Source organism: Centruroides vittatus, unplaced genomic scaffold, assembly GCF_030686945.1.
Source record: "Centruroides vittatus isolate TY-2023 unplaced genomic scaffold, ASM3068694v2 contig_300, whole genome shotgun sequence".
NCBI lineage: Eukaryota > Metazoa > Arthropoda > Arachnida > Scorpiones > Buthidae > Centruroides > Centruroides vittatus.
The window spans coordinates 577906-596632 of record NW_027121917.1 but is presented as its reverse complement, the minus strand read 5'-3'; positions in this window follow the sequence as shown (position 1 = coordinate 596632).

Genomic DNA, 18727 nt, shown 5'->3' with positions numbered 1-18727 from the left:
TTGGTCCCTGGTTACTAAACGTAACGAGACTCTTACCTGGAGCGCCAGAAAAGTCAAAATCGAAGACGAATTCGATCTTCCACCGATCATAGGACGATTTCTTTCGCGATTTATGGTTTCTGCCTGGCAATTTGATGTAAACAATGGGTCTCCGACTACAAACGACTTTTACCTATGTTTTTTTAAACTAATAAATTTTTCTTTAAATTAACCGTTTTTTCGAGTCTTTCGTGACGGGTCAGACCTGTCCGGTACATGACATTTCCATAAAAGTTTTAAACAAATACTGGAAATGACAAAAATAAACAATTTATGTATTTTAGTTCTAAAATACAAATAATACATACATAATACAAATTGATATGATAAAAACAATGATAGAAAAACTTGTTTTTTTAATTTTTTGTAAACAAACTCTATTTGGCGATTTTTTCCGCAAAGTCGTTAATTACTTTATCATAAAAGTCTCTGGTCGTCGACTCCATTAATGTATTTAAAAGCTCTTTTTCTATGGAAAGCAACGCTAGCGATGACAATTTTTCCTCCCACCGAGTGTTCCTGGCCAATGTATGAATTTGCTTCGTGGTCGAAAAATTGCGCTCAGCAGATCCACCGGTAGATGGTACCGTAAATATTAATGATATTAAATCATATAATTATTTTAGTACGTCTTTGTTCGGATCGACATTAATTATAATATGTTTTATGTTTAAGAGTTACTTGTCGATATAGTCCGGACACGAATATAAATATTGCGATTCACTATGTAATTTAGATAAATCAAAAAAATTCCTACATAATTTACTTACTTTAAAGAATTAAAACACGCTTGGAAAAATTGTTTTTCATAATATACAAATTATTAACATCTAAAAGTGATAAAAATTCTAAAGATTTTGTCTGAAAATCTGTCAATATAATTACAGTATAATTAAAAGAAAATTATAATCAAATATAACTTTGCAAAAAAACGTACATAAGAATAACATTGAATACTCTTTACTTTTTAAATCTTAAACAATTCACTTAGTCAGTAGGTCCCTACCCAGTGGCTAAGGGATAGAATCGTTGGAAGCGTTACAAGTGTGTAGCTTCCACCAGCTAAACCAGGTGAGGTTGGTGCTCTGTGAAGCGCATGCGCCAATGCCCTCTGGCTGCTTTACACCATTCAGTTATTCTCGCCGTGGAAGCTTCTCGTAAGCACTTCCATTCCGCTCTGATATTCGAATATACAATAGCAATCTTATCGTTTTTTTCACATGTAGTACAGAAATTTGTAATAAGATACATAATGCAGTTATAAAAAAATATTAATTTTAATTAATTCAAAGTATGTTAAAATATGAAAATTTATATTTTAGAAACTATAATACAAGAGATAGTCATTGGAAGGTGGAAGCGGCGCTTCCACCGCTTCCAATGACGGCACGCCACTGGTTCATCTGTAACTCGTGATCTGTACTTTGATTTTATGATATTCAGAACGGACCGGTTTATTTCATTTCAGGTATGGGAAATTTGGTTGGTGAAGATTTGGCGAGGGGAAAAAGAGATCGGTCGCATTTCGCTTTGTGCTTTTATCTGTGTTGGACGCCATTTCTACTTTTGAGTGGTTAATCATTAAAAACGGAAAAACTTTTACATAGCAATTTATTGAAAACTGAAATATTTTTATTTCTATCGTGGTCGCACAGCGGCGGGCACACGTAAAACGATCGGCGGGCGCTATGGTGCCCGCGGGCATAGGGTTGGGGACCCCTGGTGTTAGGTAACACATAGCACTCACCTTCGGAGTAAAAAATGTTACACTGTAAATATTATATAAGTACAGTCAAACCTGTTTTTGTGCGGTCTTTTTCTGTGCGATTTTTATTTGTGCGATTTGTTTTGTGCGATCGTTTTTATTTGTGCGATATCTTTTGAGCGGTATATGAAAATTTCAATCAAATTGGAACATAATTGACTCCTGTAAAATTTTTCAAAACTCTATTGGATGTTTTCTGTGACATCAGCAGGTTTTTTTCATTTTTTATTCAGTAAAATTTTTTCTCATACGTTTTTTTCGGTCCCCTCTTATTTTAATAGCATAAAAATCATAAATATTATGTTATATTTGAACAGATGCGGTAAGTTAGCTCCCCTCCAGCTTTAGACTGTAGGTGTGAAATTTCATACCTTGTTAAATGAAATAACACTTCCTGCAGCTATATTTATCAAATAAAATCATTTTTAACGATTATTTTTAACTTTTTAATGTTAGATTCGTATTTAAGTGGAAATAATTAATTAATATAAAAAATAAAATTCTTAGAGGATTTTTTTCCCGTTAGGAATTGCAGAAAAAGGCCCAAGGAGTTAAAAAAGCAATTCCTAGTTATTTCGTACGGTTTTGAGTTATTTTCTACGTGAGACTTTTTTTAATGCGGTCCCTATTCACCGCATAAAAAAACAATTTTTTTGATTGTGTTGCGAAAACTATTTTTTATAGCCACTCGTGAAGTTTCGTGCGATTTCTTTTATGCGGTCCCTATCCTCCGCACAAAAACAGGTTTGACTGTATTTCATTTTCCACATCTAACAACTTGGGTTTTTTCATTTCTGAATGGCACTTTATTAATTCTAATACGAGCTCACCAGTGGCCTAGTGGATAGAACCATTCAACACTAGTTGTAGGCTCATGGTCAACCTGATGACCAGTGGAGTTGTCCGGGATTTCTTCACGTTAGTAACACCTAAATAGGGACCAGTTTCCCATAAAAGTCCCCAAGGTGGCATCCTCACAGCAGATCGCCCACGTCTCGTGTTGCTGTAACCAAATAAACCAGAGTAATTCTAATAATTTTTCTGTAAACTCGCTATTTACCAGGACATATTTTCCAAGTGATTTATAGGCAAACTATTCTTAAAATGGTTTTTACCACATACATTTTTGAAATTTACTATTAACAATACTGGGTGTAACAATTACTGTGATGGATACTTTATAAAACCAGGCAAAGCTGGATGTAACAAGCTCGTAAATAAATCAAAATCGATTTTAAAAAATTTTTAATTGAGAAATTTAAGAGAAAAAGTATTAAATACAAAACATTATTGAGTAGTTATTTTTTAAATTTCTATAGTAATATCTCATTTAAAAAATATAAAATTTCGAAAATAGCAAATAAAAATTACTACTGCAGGAAAATTAACTAAATATTTTATTCAAATACTGTATTTAAGAAGTTGAAATAATTTTATGTGTAATTAAATATTTATAAATAATATAATTTAATTTTAATATATAATTTTATGGTTTTTATTTGTCATACTATTTTTTTTACTTGTGTACTTACAGATAGTAAATAGGTTATTATTTTGACAAATATGTTAAAAAAATAACAAGTTAATTACTATTGTATTTAATAGAAAAAAGTTATTTCATCTCATCAATTTAAACAGAGAAATCATAACTCTTTAAATTAAATTTTTGATTTATAAAATATTTATAAAAGTAAAAACTACATTGCGTAATGTGATTTCTTACTTTGACGCAAATGCTAAAATAAAGATAAAGATTTTTAAAATTGTTTTTAGAATTCGAATATATATATATACAGTGGTGGAACCTCTATATTCGTCATTAATCTGTAATCTGTTAGTAAGGATCTAACGAATATGGAAAATGATGAATATAGAAACAATTTTTCTCATAATAAATAACTGATATTCAATTAATCCTTTCCCATCCTGAAAAAAAAATACAAGAATAAAAATGTTGTTGTTTGTAAAACTGTATTGTACGAAATAAATACAGTATTTTGGTAGAAGGGGAAGAAGAGTAATGTTATTATTGTTTAGAAGAAGACATACCATAAATTAAAACATTAGGTAATTCCCATTATGATCTCGGCATATTAAGTTCTTTGGCTAAGTTGGAAACACTAGTTGGAACGTCGAACATTATTCCAACGACGTTCTAAATGCCATTGTCAAACTTCTAGGTTTGCAAGATGGCGGCGCTCAACGTTCGACGTTCACGTTTTAGAGATGAAAACTTCGGCCGCAACCTCTCTACTTTGTCCATTTTCAGACTTAGCAATAATTTTTTAAAAATCTCTATTGTTGTTCTAACGGCTTTCCTTTTTGCTGTATTCCTTCAGTGCGCTTTGTTGGAGTCATTGGAACTCGAGTTTTCTAAAATAATCAACGCAAAAATCAAGAACACAGATGACAACTGCACAAAGCAGACTGATTAACTACAGCTAGTTGATATAATGTTGCCAACTCAAAATTCAAATTTATAGCTAGACATTTTAATAAAAATATTCAAATCATATTGTTTCCATTAAAATTGTTTGATATTTTATATCTAGATAGCATTATAAAAATAGCTAGGCCATTATAATTAAGTAATTTGCATAGCTAGATTGTCCATAAATCTACTAAATCTAACAAAAAATTAGCTAAATTGGCAACAATAAGCTAACATGGCTAGCTGATCAGCGCGGGCGTGTGATTGTAGCGCCACTGTCGGTGTTGGAAATGACGACGAATATAGAAGATATTGACGAATATGGAGGGTGAAAAGTCATCAAAATATGAAATGTGACGAATATCGAATATTACGAATATAGAGGTTCCACTGTACAGTACATAAATATGATGTGTACAGTACGTGTGTTTGTGTGTCTGTGTGTTTTTAAACATTTTTCTTAATTTTAATTCGCGTTTTAATTACATTTTATTTTAATTTAATTTTTAATTTTTATTAAATGTAAAAATTTAAGGTTATTTCAGCAAATAATATAAATGTTTTTTCTATTTATACGGTATATTTACCGTATTTTACGGACTATAAGACGCTACGGACTATAAGACGGACCTTAATTTTTAAGCAATTTTTTAAAAAAATACCTATAAGACGCTACGGACTATAAGACGCACCTGAATTTTGGAGGCAATTTTTCGAAGGAAAAAGTACGTCTTATAGTCCGTAAAATACGGTATATCTTATATAAGTTATATAGAATTTTATAAAATGAAAGCAAAAGTAATTTATCTTTTTTTATTTTTTCGTACTATTTAGTACAAAAAAATTTATTTAGTACCTTACGTTTTGTTTGTACCATTATGATACAGAGGCGTAGCGTCATTGAAGATCTACTTTTTACTCTAAAAATGTTATTGTCTGTACTGATTATTTATACGATTGTCATATTAATATTACTGTTCACTGCCCGGGAATTTGTTGTAGAAAAATTTTGATAAAGATTATAATTTACTAATCTATTGAATAGCGTGTCACGTGAATAGAATATTTTAGAAACACTCCTGTTACCTAAAAATAAAATATTCTAAATTATTAGCCCTGTATTAAGAATGAGTGAAAATAGTTTTCGGTTCAGCGCAAATTATCTTTTCCCATTTCACTTAAAATGTTAGAGTACTATGTACCCTATAAATAAATAATTCTGCATTCATTCGTTTTATCTATTGCTGTTTTCTTTGAAAAGATTTCACCAAATGTATATAACTTTGCTAATATTTTCTGGGGACTACCACTACCACCCTTGAGTCCCAGGTTCTTAGTAGCATCTAGATCGCTACTACTTTCCCACAATCTGCGCATGGGAAATTTCTCACTTTTTATTTATTTATTTTTTTATCCTCTGTATCTTCGCCTTTACGAAAAAAAGGATGCTACACTACTGTTACGGTAATATTTTGTTCAGTATTTTTTTAGTTAAATAAATTACTGTGAGAATAATTTATTAAAATAAATTCTAAATTAATTATATATAATGGTTCATTTTATGTACAGTAGAACACCGTTTGTCCGGATCCCGTTAATCTGAATCTTAGATGTATCCGGATTATGAAACAGAATCCCTGTCTCAGAAGTATGAAAGATAAACATATGAAAAACTCATAAATGCGAAAAGATCAAAGAATTTTTAAGTACTTTGTTCTTGCCTTTGTTTTCAACGAATTGCATATGTTGTGGCAGTGTTCTTCGAGTAAACTTTATATCTTGTTGAATCTTCTTTAATCTTTTTAAGATTTTCAATTATATAAGCATTGCTACGTTCCTGTTAATAAAAATGCTGCGTTTTCTTGCAGTCAACGTGTTAATTAATGTTTTTATCATTTGTAACTTAGCGAGATATCATTTATTCCAAATCCATAGATACTATTGCTTCGCTGAATTTCAATTATCTTCAATCTTTTTTGAAGTAAACACCATGAAAATGGAGTCTGAAAAAAAAGAAAGTGATTGTTAAAATGGAGAAGAAATTACAGATATAAAATAAAATGTGCTGTAAATAAACAGTTATTGATGTTGTTAATGAATTTTCCAGATTTTCGATTATCTGAATCGTGCTCGGTGCCGTTTGAGCTCGATAAACTGGTATATTTACAAATCGCACTTCGTGTGGCCCTCGAATGTTTATGTCAATCGAAATTATTTTCTATTTCCACGAATATTAGAGGAATGAATGGTTTATATCGGTTTATTTTGGTGGCTTTTTTGTTGAGGTCAATATAGTTACAAAAAATAAAGAAAATTTGTGCTGTGTGATTTTTATAACAATGGAATATGAATCTAATAGTGTCTTTTCTTCACATTTAATTAAAATTTTTATATTTTAAGTTGGAAACCGATATATAATATTTAAACATTCGGACTCAGGAATCTAGACTGAGAGGTCAATTTGAGTCTCAAAATACTGAGTTTTGCCAATCCCTACACTCGACAGAAGCTTTGGATACTTTTTTGCTTATACTGCTAATCTAATTAAAATATTATTGGAAAAATTGTAATTAACCCCACGCCATTTTTTATTCTTAAAACATTAAACATATTTTATGTTTTTAAATTATGCAATCAATAAAATAAATAAGTCTACATGATATCTTTATAAAAAACAAAGATAGAAGAAAGAGATTTAAGATTAAAGAAATGTTTTCTGTAATCCTATCTGAAATTATTTGTAATTATACATTACTCATTCACAAACAAACGTTATATAAGAATTTAAAAGGAAAATATTACATAATACGCCGATCACGTTTTAGATAAAATAATCATCTCAACTTAGATATTTTATTCTTTTTTGGAGTCTTGAATATGTTTATTTTCTATTAATTAAAAATAGCTGCTTTTAATAAAAAGAAATTATAAAAACGATATATATGAAAAATGTTTGTGTTTGCATAAAATATTTTTTATAACGCGATTACTGATATTATTATAAACATTTTAATAAAATATCAAAGCTTTCGTTTGGCAAGATTTTCTAGCATAAAAAGGCCGGAATAAATTTGGATGTTTGTCAAATGTTTCCACTTGAGTTCTAAAAAAAAAACATTTTTCTTTTAAATAAAATATTTACCAAAATTTAAAAAATAATACATTTTAGCAGAAAAATGTTTTTGCGGAAAACAATATCTCTTCTACTTATATTATTTTCTACAAATCCGGTATAAACTAATGGAATTGACATATGTTAAGTAATATTGTAGTCCAGAATTGTATTTACAACTGTCTTTCAGTTATTACACTAGTATTTAATAGAAAGCAGCTCTAATTTACCATAAAACTTTTATTTCCTATATTCTAGTACTTTTTATATTCTAGAGTTGAATCAAATATCATTTCTAACGTCTTAAAAATATTAACGTATTCCTCTTGAGGCACTACAGTAAGTTCATTACAAATGGATATACGTTTTAAAAGTTTTTTGTTGCTTTTTATAATATTTTTAGGTGTGTTGCACATGATACCATTATTTTTTTATATAATATAAAATTTTAATGCTTGTTTCTGTATGAAAAATATTAATATTAAATATTAATATATATTATACATCAAACAAGCCATCCACAAAAACACTGCAACGTGATACGCCCTGCTTTTATTGTTAATCGCTGTTTATAAACCACTTTCAACTTGATTAGTTGAAGGGAGCGCTAGAACGGTGACGGTCGCGTTCTAATGTTCGGTTGCGAAATTAAATCTTTTGTAGGTATTTCACCGAAACGTGGAACGTTTACATCAGAGAGTGTAGTTTAAATTAAAATTTGCAAATAGTTTCTCGAACCTATAGATTTGTAACAAAATGCCACCTCTCTCTATTGGCAAGTTAATCGGAAATTAATTACAATTGACAATTGTCAGAGACTACCAAAAATTTTGTACAACATTTAACTCGAGATTCTGTACGTTTTATAATTTTGAAGATCTATAGTCTTTGTGCAATGAAATTTTGAATGCAATAAAATGAGTTTTTGCAAAATAATGAACGTTTTACACGTACCGTCATGGAAGCATCGAGACATGAATTATACAAAATGTTGAAAAACGATGATATGATATGATGATGAAATATGGCCGCCCAAAAATAGTAAATTTGCCAAACATCGAAAAATATGAATAATTTTAAAATGGTTCGACGACGTAATAGTGATGTTCAGACATTTTCATGAGATCTATCTATATTACATGTATGTACAAATAAGATTGATGGAATGTGTTTGACATATTGATATAGATTTGATGTATTTTTCAGAAATGGCAGTATCCCACGCCTAAAGAAAAACAAAATGTCGAGGATAAAAAAAAATTCATAATCGACACATTTAAGTCAGAAATAGGACTGTTGTTGGATATTCCGAAGTAAGGAAGGGGAAATACTAACGATGGCAACAGTGCTAGAAAATGTTTTTAAATGCTGATGTGTTTTCTAATATTAATATAACGGATTGATCAGTCGTTAATTGAGCGCACTTTGACCTGTGGATAAGAGATAAACATATCTGTCTTTAAAGAGTATTGTGACGAGATTGCAAATTTGTATGTTTGTATAATTGGTATCCAATGCCAGTTACTATCCACAAGATATTTATACATGGAGCAGAAGTAATATGAAAATTTTTGCTTCCAGTTAGGCAGATGTCTGAAGAAGCACAGAAGTCTCGCCATAAGGAATTCTGTAAACTGTCTAGAACACGTAAGAAAAGTGTCAAGAATCCAAGCAAATAAAGAATTACTACATAATCATTTGATAACATCAAACCTACTAATTATATCTACAAGAAGAAAACAAGAAAAGCATACAAGAGTAGTTATTAATCCTGAGATAATGAAGCTGATACAACTGTCGAATATCCAAATAAAAACAGCAAAAAACAAATGAGAAAATGATAGTGATTCTCTTTGTAGTGAGGTTACTGATTCTGACAACAGAAATAATTGTGATAGTATTTAATGTATAAAATTACCTTCCTTTAATGTTTTAAGATTTATTCTAGTAATTATAAATACATTTTGATTAAAATTAAATTGTTCCATTCTTAATATAATTTTGTCCCACTAGATTCGGGGAAAATCTGATTTGTTTCCGTGCAATTTTATCCTTATAACCATAAAATTAAGCCGTAAAACTGAATTAACTCTATGAGAAATCCCCGTGAAGTTTGACCTATCGACCCGGATGTTTCGCGAGCTCCTCACTAATAATTATCTTCCTACCCCCTGGACTTTAACCACCAAACTTTAGCATCAAAAACCACAGGAGTTATTAAGCTTCAAAGAGGATAAGCAAAATCGTGCTCCCGCACAAACACTGACATTCATACATACAGAAAAAATAACCCGATTTTTTTTTTGTGTTTCTTGGTGTTTCAAAATCCTCTGAGTCCAAAAGTGTAAAAATCTTGGGAGGTCAGTCTTTGATCGATCGCCATACGTTCCCTCTGATATAGCCTATATAACAGAGTCGGGAAAGTAAAAATGGTATGATAAATGTGTTTTAGATAGATTTAAAGTTTAAATATAACTACAGTCTTTTCAATATTTCTAGTTTCCAAATATAAAAGATTTATTTGAAAGATGTGAGAGTGACTATAGTAAATTTCTATAACATTGGCTCTATTATCAAAAGAATAGACTATCGAGGAAAGAAGCAAAGAACCTTATAATAGCTGGAGCGGTTTACAAGTTATTCTGTTATTTGAAGATGAAAGTAATTACTATATGGGAAAAATGAAAAGATTATCGAAAAGAAAAGTAAAAGAACATCAAGCGAATATCAGATTAGGTATTATAACACCACCATGGTATTTACATTGTAGTGAAGCAAATTGTACCATCAATACTGATAATATAAAAATTTTGTTTAAAGAAAAGAATACGGCTAAAGGAAAGATAAAAGAATATCTTAAAATAATAATAACAAAAAAGTATAAATAATATTAATTTAAATAATGGTATTAATGTTAATACATTTTGGGATAGATTTGTAAATTATAAATACACTGCAAGCAGATTGAATTTTATTATCACTGAGATCATCTTATACTTTGAAGCTTCAGAATTAAAATAACCCTTTTTTGATTTAAGTAGTGTTTGAATGTTTTTATCGTAAACAAACTTCATCAGCTAACCCGATATACATTAAAGCAATACACCAACCAAAGCCGGCTTTGGTTGGTGTATTGCTTTAATGTTTTTATCGTGTCGGAAGATGCTGAAAGATTTTATCTCGTATTATAGATATTTTAAATTAAAGTAATTTTCGGCCCCATTGAAAAAATTTTTGAAATTTTTATCATTTTATAATAATCATGTTTAAAATATAACATGTTAATGAAAATGTTCTAATTAAGTAGATAAATTTTATTAAATCGTTATAGGTTTAGTATAGAAATTGTAACTGAAAGACTGTTTTATATTTTATAATAACCTGAATAAGTAAGCTTCACTTTACATATAGTAGACCATTGATTTAACATATTTCGTATTTAACGGACAAATACTTCTGTCCTAAAAAATGTATAACTTTTTATTTTCCCGGCTGTTATGTATAGTAGATGGAAAGTGTGGCGATCGGTGAAAAATGATTTCCAAGATTTTCAGACTTAGGGAGCCTTGAAACGTGTAGAAATGCAAAAAAGTTTGGATTTTTTTTCTATATGTATGGATGTTAGTGCATATTTGCACGTGTGGTATGATTTTCCTCACCCATTTAGAAGCTTAATAACCTAACTCCTGCGCTTTTTGTCGAAAATTTCTGAGATTTTGCAGGCGGATTTGTGTAGCGGGGACATTGATTCTATTAAATTTTGGTAGTTAAATTTTTTATAAAACCCAAAATTAAGCTTCTTGCCGTTTTATAATAATTAAAAATATAAAATATAATTTTAATAATAATATAACAGATTGCGCTACACACGCAGTTTTAAATGTTTCCGTGAAAGTTAAGAAACTCATTCCTGGATTTTTTAATAAAGCGATTAATGCATTAAGAATTGTTATTTCGAGTGTTGAAACTGCTATAAATGAATTCTAAAGTAAAATCTTTATTAGAAGAATATAATATGTAAATAGCGTGACATATTATATTCGGCAATGACGTGAATAGACAGGACAGGGTTTTGTATGTGATATAAGCAGAAATATATTTTCATATCAGTACTAAATTCTATTTGCAATTAGATATTATATAGAAATAAATCTACAAGCTATAATTATATTTTTTTTAAATATTTAATACACGAAAAGATGGGATAGAAATTATTTATATAACTAAGAATTATGGGAGGCTTATTGAGCAAATTTATTTACATCTTCCAATTCAAATTAAAAAGATAAATACTTAAAGCTTTATCTTGTAAATTAAGACTTTAATTAAAGATAGCGACGTTATGAAATAGATATAGTATACAGTATGGTTTCTTAAATGGGATCTTGGAATTCCGGCTGTTTTTTTAACCCGGAAAATCCCACAAATTTCTTAAAAGTCGTTTTTTTTTCCTTTTTTTGTAAGCTTGAAGAAATTTTGCAAATAGAATGCATAATTAAATTGTAAACTGTCGGAATACATTTGTATTTATTAATTTTAAGCCTACTCTTTTTAAGTTTTTTTTAATTTTTGCTTGTTATGACATCTCACAGATTGTCAATAATCAATATGTATTTGTGGAAGGACTGAAAATTCTTTACTTTTAAGAACCTGTGATATCTTGAATAATTGCGCCGATGCTGTCTTAATTTTTAACCATGTCCAGTAGCTTCAATAACTGCGTAACGCCAGGTTGTGCAAATTGGGCAAGGATACAAACGAGTACGAAGTCTGCAAGTATGAAGTTCTTCTTCACAAATCTGATTATTAAAGCCAAACGAACTGCCTAATTATCGGGCTATAGCTTGATACCGCTATTAAAACAACCGAGGTATACAAATCAAGAATACGAGACAGCAAAAGAAGTACTGCAAGGCTTCTGGAAAACGAACTAGAAATCTTCGACGCTACTGATGAAAAAACACGTAACATTTGTTTTCTCTTAGATGCATTAAAGATGATTCCACTCACATTCATTGAATTGAAAGGAACTTTTCATTATTAAAATAATAACCAAATTGAGTGATCAGAGTAATGAACATTTTTGATTTTCAAAATCTTATAAAAATGTACAATAATTTTTTGTATTATATTTTATTTAACAAACGAAAATTACTTTCTAAGTTATAAATTTGATCTGAATTAATTTTTTGTTTTTTTTTTAATTTTCAACTCAATTCAAAGTCTTTTTTTTCGGTTGTTATTGTATGCAGTTTCCAGCAAACTTTAATAAATTTTTTCTACTAGTGAACATTTCTACGTAATTCAAAGGTAATTTTTAATATATATCTTACACAGCATTACTAATATGATTTTGGAGGTTGCAGAACGTATTAAATTACTTTTAAAAATGAAAAATAATTATATCATTCGATTTCAAGATAATTTTTATATTTTAAAAATAATTAATTATGTCCCAGGTTTCTCGGGATTCCAGGAAACAGTTCACTTTTTTCCCAAAATCCGGGGACAGGCAAAAGACCGAGAAATGAGAAACCCTAGTATACAGTATATCTTTATTCACATGTTATCGCATTTTTCTATTAACAAATAACGAATAATAAAATTTTCATATTAAATTGCTATTTTTTAAATGCTATTTTATAAATTATATAAATATTAGTCATATTAATTATTCAAAAATTTACATTACATAATTTTATCAAACTATGTTATAGCATTGCTGCTAAAGATTTAAAAATTTGTTTTTCAATATACATTATTAAAATAAATTTTTATTAATGAAAAAGTAATCTTTTTCAATCAAACTAGAAAAAGGTATATATGTTTTGCAGTTTTAGAACTTAAAAAAATATATTTTGTAAAAAGCCGAAGTAATTTAATTGATTAAAGAAGATGGAGAGGAAAAAAGAATTTTTTTACTAAGGTTTCTTTTAAAAAATTTCTATTTCGCTTCAGATCTTTATGTATTTCTTAACATTTTAACAAAACAAAAGATTTAATAATGTAATTTATACTTTTTTCAGAATTTAAGAGATTAAACAGAAATATAGTATTTATAAAAGTAGAAAATACTTTGTAATCGTTGTTGCATCATTGGCATTTTTTAAATCTTTCCTTTAAAATCACGTGGAAATTTATTAATTCAAATAAGAAATATCGAGACCATTTATTTTTTATATACTAGTCTGGTTAAACGTAAATTTATATTTTATGTATCTTTACATTTTTTCTTTGTATATATTATATCTTATAGTATGTTTGTCGATTAAATCATAATTAAACATCAATTAAATTACCAAAAAAAAAAGTGTAAATAAGTGTCTATTATGCGCCTGGCTGTATTCACGACAGTTAAAGTTGAAAAGTTCTTTTAGTGCCCATAGAGGTAAAAAGATAACAAAGAAAATAAACTTAAATCCAAATTGTCACAATCGAACAAATAAAAGGAAAACAACTCAGGAATAACATCGGAAGCTAGTATATGTCAACTTTCTGACCTGAGAGTGTGTCAACTTATGCTTTATCAGAGTTGATAGCGTCACCTTTCCCGCGACTTTTAGTCACCTTTAGTTATTTACTGCTTGCCTAAAAACTAAAGTTTTTAGGCAAGCAGTAAATAACACATATATAACTCTCAATAAATAGTAAAAACATTAAAGAAGTCATTTTAATATACGAAAACTTACTTTTTTGATTGCGATATGATGGCGTAAGTGGATGGAGGTGTGAGGAGGAAGAGCGGGAGTTACTGCCGAGAAGGGGAATCCCCTACCATAAAAACATCTGGTAATGGAACTTCGGGAGTTGCTTCCCTTTTCTGTCGCTTTTGGGCAGGTAAATCTTTAATTAAAAACTTATCCATTGTCTGTTGCTTCTGCCTTTTTTGCAGAATTTTACGGAAATGAGACATGACCTTTTCATTGAAAAGGTGTACAGCCCTATTGGCTACCATGGTATCAGGATGAGATTTTTTAACAAAAGCTTGCACATCTCCCCACTTAGCACAAATTTCTTTAATCACTGAACTTGGGATATCCTCCTTCCCTTCCTCCTCTCCCGAAGACAGCGTCAAAAAATATAGCACAGCGTAAGTTAATGTGCATGCGAAACAATGACTGTCTCGTAACTGACGCCGCCGCCGTGGCGTCGACGTCGGCGTCGACTTGGCGGGCTTTCCCGTTCGAGTACCAAAATTTTGTTCGGGAACAGGGGCATTTTTTTCGAAATTTTTGGTCGGGTACCGATTTCTTCGGGCTTCGAAACGTTCGAGTACCGAGGTTTGACTGTATATGCTGCTTGATAAGGAACGGTCGTTCCAGTCAGTTGTCCCCCGTTCTTCCAACTGTTCAGTTCAGTGGCGTGCGGTGACATTTGATGATAGGGAAACTGTGCCGGCCCTGGATACAATCATTGGAAGCGTTATACTATATTTTAGTGTGTAGCATCCATGAGCTAAACCTCGCGAGATTGGTGCTCTATAAAACGCATGCGAAGGTGTTCCGTATTCGACAATACAGTTCTTCCATTGGGAATATGCAAATACGAATTTATATTCGAATATACAATTGCAATGTTATTTTTGTTTTTCACACAGTATAGAAATTTGTATTAAGATGCGTAATGCGGTTATAATAAAATATTAATTTTAATTAACTCAAAGTACAGTACGTTAAAATATCAAAATAATCGCACATCATGTATTTATATTTTAGAAAACACAAGGGGGAGCAGTGCTTCCACAGCTTCCATGGATGGCACGCCACTGGTTCAGTTACTGTCCCTCTCTGCCTTTCTGGATTAGTGCTCTTCTGTGCCCTTTGATATTTCGTCATCCCTCTACTTAATGCTTCTCTCCTGAACTGCTAAATGAAGGACTACGTTCCGAAAATTCTTAATGAGGATTCTAGTTTCGAATTCTGAGGTACCAAAAATTTGTAATCTCCAGTGGCGTGCCGTCATTGGAAGCGATGGAAGCGCCGCTTCCACCTTCCAATGACCTTCCCTTGTATTTTATAAAATGTACATTTTCATATTTTAACGTACTTTGAATTAATTAAAATTAATATTTTATTATAACTGCATTATGTATCTTTTACAAATTTCTATACTACATGTGAAAAAAACGATAAGATTGCTATTATATATTCGAATAATTCAGTGGCGGAAGGAATGTCGAAACCGGGTCAGTTTCCAATCAGCCAGATTATATAGGCATTAGCACATGCGGTTTACAGTGCACCAACCTCACCCGGTTTAGCTGGTAGAAGCAACACACGCGTAAAGCATCTAATTTTATATCCCGGACCAGTTCTGAGCTGTTAGCCGCCTGCCTGTCAACTTCCAAGCAGCCAGATTATAGGCATTAGCACATACGGTTTACAGTGCACCAACCTCACCCGGTTTAGCTGGTAGAAGCAAACACACGCGTAAAGCATCTAATTTTATATCCCGGAGCGGTTGTGGGCTGTTAGCCGCCTGCTAGATATTCGGCCACCCTCGCCCGATTATGTGAATCATGAGCAGACTAGATCAACGGCGAGCAACCCCCGGCCCGCGGGCCAGCTACGGCTGGCGAAAAGTTTCTATCCGGCCCGCGAGATCTTTAATAGATTATTAAATTGGAAAAATAACTAATTAATAGTTATTTTCCAATTCTTTGTAATTTTCGAAAACGATAAGAGAAATTAAATGTAGTAATTAACTTTTTATTTATTTATTTCATATTTGCAGACTAAAAAAATTACGAGTCACAAGAAGGCGTCAATTAACTACTACGGCCCGCGGAAAAAACGTAAAATTTATTCTGGCCCATGTTATAAAAAAGGTTGCCCACCCTAGACTAGATTTATAACTTAACCCAACCGATAGGAAGTTTACTGGTATGTTTTTATGATAGTTCTGTATAGTTGACAGGAGTTTTAAAAAATCCATTAAAATATTTGATATATTTATTCCGCGTTTATTCCGTTCTCCCATCTTATATTACTTACGGATTTCAATGTTAAACCGATGATATTACGATTTAGTATGTCCTATCTGTAAGCGGATGCAGATAAAACGTGTACAATTCTTGTACAATGTTAAAAAAATTAACTGTAACTTTGGCATCATCATTACAACCAAATTTAATGAATGAAACGCACAAGGTACAAAAAAGCTCTAGAATTTATTTTCCTTAAATTTACGATTTATGTATCGGTTGTCATAAAAATTTCTTTCCACTTCTTTCCCAAGACTACAGATATTCAAGTACAAAGTAACCGGTTTCGACTTATTTCTATTTAAGAAGTAGTTAAATAATTAAGCAATTAGGGAATTAGAAACATAAATAAAACCTTGATGAAAGAACCGAAATTTTACTTAAACAGAAGCTTAACTAAACCAATTTCTTGCCGAGTACAGTGGGGTCTGATCTCTTCATAATATTAGATGTAATAAAGACAGAAATTTCTCCAGTTCAATGGGAGTGACCGAAAAGTTGTAAATTTTGGAAATTTCCGTTAACACTCGGTCCTAAAATGAATTAGTTAGAAAACGAACGACGGACAATCTGTTAAGTTTAACGTATTTAGATTTTTACAGCTATGGTGAGAAACGTTTAAAATCTACAACAACCCCGTCGCGTCCTTTGATATATACTAGTGATGCGACAAAAGAGGCATTTGCCCCACCAGTGGGCGAGTGGACTCCGTCTCCGCTCATACTGGCGGAGACCAGACCCTAAACACCGAAGTTCGATTAGATGTTCGAACCTCACTCGGACGAGCTGGCAGCGGGAGTTTCTTCCGGGTTTTCCTCTATGCATATGACGCCTGAATAGGGGCCAGCTTCCCGCCAAGTCCTCCCGGAAGGCATTTCTATCTCCCTTTCTCGCGGGGGCAGTCTTCTATAAGGCCGACTCTTCCCATTCTGTTCTCTTCCTGCGTACAAGGCCTAGTTGCCATACACGCCTCTCTCGACGCAAAGGCAAAGGCAAAGAGACATTTGACATTGACCGGTATCGGCACCCTCGGGATTTGGCACGCACACACCTACCTGGACAGTCTCCGATTCCATTCATTAGCCACTCGTAGGGAGCTATTTCACTAAGTGGATTGTTTTAAGATTTAAAAAGTAAAGAATATTTTGTTATTTTTATGTACGTTTCTTCACAAAGTTATATTTAATTATAAGTTTCTTTAAAAGTATATTCATATAATTGAAGAATTTGTTGTACTAGGTATGTATATTCATCACACATTTTGTTTTACCAAGTAAGTTTTTCTGATAATTTTAATTTTAGCCCTTATATCGTGGCTAGTGATTCAAAAATTTATTTTAAAAAAGTTTTGGCTCAAGACCATATAATGAAAAAGAAAACATTATTAAAAGAGAAAGACCAATGCCTAAATTAAATATAAATACGTCAACAAAAAAATTTCGACATTTTGACGATAAAATTTATGACGAATGACGATTTTTTCGTAAAATTGAAGCAATTTGGAAATCAAAATAGAATAGAATTTAACATTGGTAGACAATATAAAATAAATATTGAAAATTATAACAAGATAATTACGATTACCGTATTTTACGGACTATAAGACGCACTTTTTTCTTTGAAAAATTGCCTCCAAAATTCAGGTACGTCTTGTAGTCCGTAAAATACGGTAATAAATATATCTAAATTAATAGATGTTATATGTTTTTCTCAAAGCAAGAATCGGCATTTAGAGGGCAAAGGGAATTTATTGAATCTAATAAGAAAGTTCAATATAATTACCTCTGTTATTTATTAAGTACGTCAGATAATCTATTAAAAATACATTTAAAGAAGTATACGGTTTTTACTGGCTTATCGAACAAACGAATACGAACGGGCCCTGACGCGCAATTAATTGATTGCCCCTGTAAGTCGGCTTCTTACAGAAGCACAGCTTCCCTATCATCAAATATCACGGCATGCCACTGGTAATCTCTCTCTCTCTCTCTGCGAAACGCGAATACTCTGTGTAACGTGTTGTGCCAAATTTTTTCGTGCCATCTAATAAATGTTTAAGTGTAGTAAATTATGTGAAGTGAATCAATTCTAACTGAATCTCGTCCTTTCCTATTCCATCCTCTTATATCTAGTCTCACATACGAGACCGTGTTATTGCCACCCACAAAACTCTCAAAACTCGTGTAGTAGGCGTGACCTACTTGGTGTCAGAATTAACATGCACCATCGCAGAAATCCTCACAGTGGAGTCAGAAGGAAAGACCGTAGTAGAATCACACAGTAGTGCCTGGACGACAAACGGCAAACACAATGTTGTAATTCATTTTTAATTCTTCTTAAACAAATTACTATTTTCTCAATTTTATTTTATACTTTGCTTAGACTATAAACATCAAT